This window comes from Sinocyclocheilus rhinocerous, unplaced genomic scaffold (assembly GCF_001515625.1).
Source record: "Sinocyclocheilus rhinocerous isolate Xijiao unplaced genomic scaffold, SAMN03320098_v1.1 scaffold1220, whole genome shotgun sequence".
Lineage (NCBI taxonomy): Eukaryota > Metazoa > Chordata > Actinopteri > Cypriniformes > Cyprinidae > Sinocyclocheilus > Sinocyclocheilus rhinocerous.
Window position 1 is genome coordinate 3,178 of NW_015635579.1, and position 1,195 is coordinate 4,372.

The following is a 1,195-nucleotide window of genomic DNA, read 5'->3' on the forward strand; positions in this document are numbered from 1 at the left end:
TGAAGCTCGCGATTATGGTAAGGGGCGTTACATTTCCGACGCGTGCTTGCGGTGTTCGGCCAATCACAATGCATTGGGTCAGCTGGCCAATCAGAGCAGACTGCGCTTGTCAAAGGAGGGGGCTTTGTTGAAAACGACGTGTTTGAGAGAGGCGGGGCATAGAGGACCTACAATAATGTACAGTATTTTAAAAATAATGTGTTTTTTGAACATTAAAGCATGTCAACATATTCTGTTACACCAAATAATTATCTTTAAAATAGCATGACCCCTTTAAAGGATTTTCATTTTTGGGTGAACTATCCCTTTAAGGTCATCTATACACCAGTGTAATTTACATTTACACCATACATCGCCATTACTACAAACATTAGAGTTTCAAGTTCAATCAATCATTTAATCCTGTAGACATTTTTGCACATCTGCGGCTGTAGTGAGCAGCTTCACTCGGCTGTGACAAACTAAACACCACTGACTATTTAAAAAGAGGAACAAGCTCCAACTTCTTGTTTCAGATAGAGATACATCAGCATGACAAGCAAGGTCACGGGGACTATTCTGGGTTATTCTGAGTTCAGCATCTGCAGACAATCATTGGGATTTGTTCGTCTTTGTATAAACAAACATGCATATATACAGACAGTAAAGAGCAAGCAACGTTTCAGGGGTTTAGAAGCAGAAACATGCATTAATGGAGTCTAAATCAGATTTCTTTGAACGGCATTAAAGCCAGAATATTCTGGGACTGATGGTCATGATCACACACTCACGCACACACACACTCACAAGCACACACACACACTCACGCACACGCACACTCACACGCACACTCTGAAACACGATTTATGAAAATAACACGCACACTGACACTCACACTCGCACTCGCACTCACACTCACACTCACACTCACACGCACACTCGCACGCACACTGACACGCACACCACAAGCACACACACACACTCACGCACACGCACACTCACACGCACACTCGCACGCACACTCGCACGCACACTCGCACGCACACTGACACTCACACTCGCACTCACACTCACACTCGCACTCACACTCGCACTCGCACTCGCACTCGCACTCGCACGCACACTCGCACGCACACTCACACTCACACTCACACTGACACTCACACTCGCACTCACACTGACACTCACACACACTCACACACACACACTCGCACTC

The 1,195-nt window shown here is 45.9% G+C and overlaps 1 protein-coding gene across 1 annotated transcript in view; it reads right to left on the bottom strand.

Moving 5' to 3' along the window:
• Positions 1-1,195, bottom strand: part of LOC107747360 (E3 ubiquitin-protein ligase TTC3-like) — a gene marked incomplete at its 3' end in the record, with an annotated part of 27,916 nt that overhangs the window by 3,174 nt on the left and 23,547 nt on the right. The window lies entirely within an intron of this gene.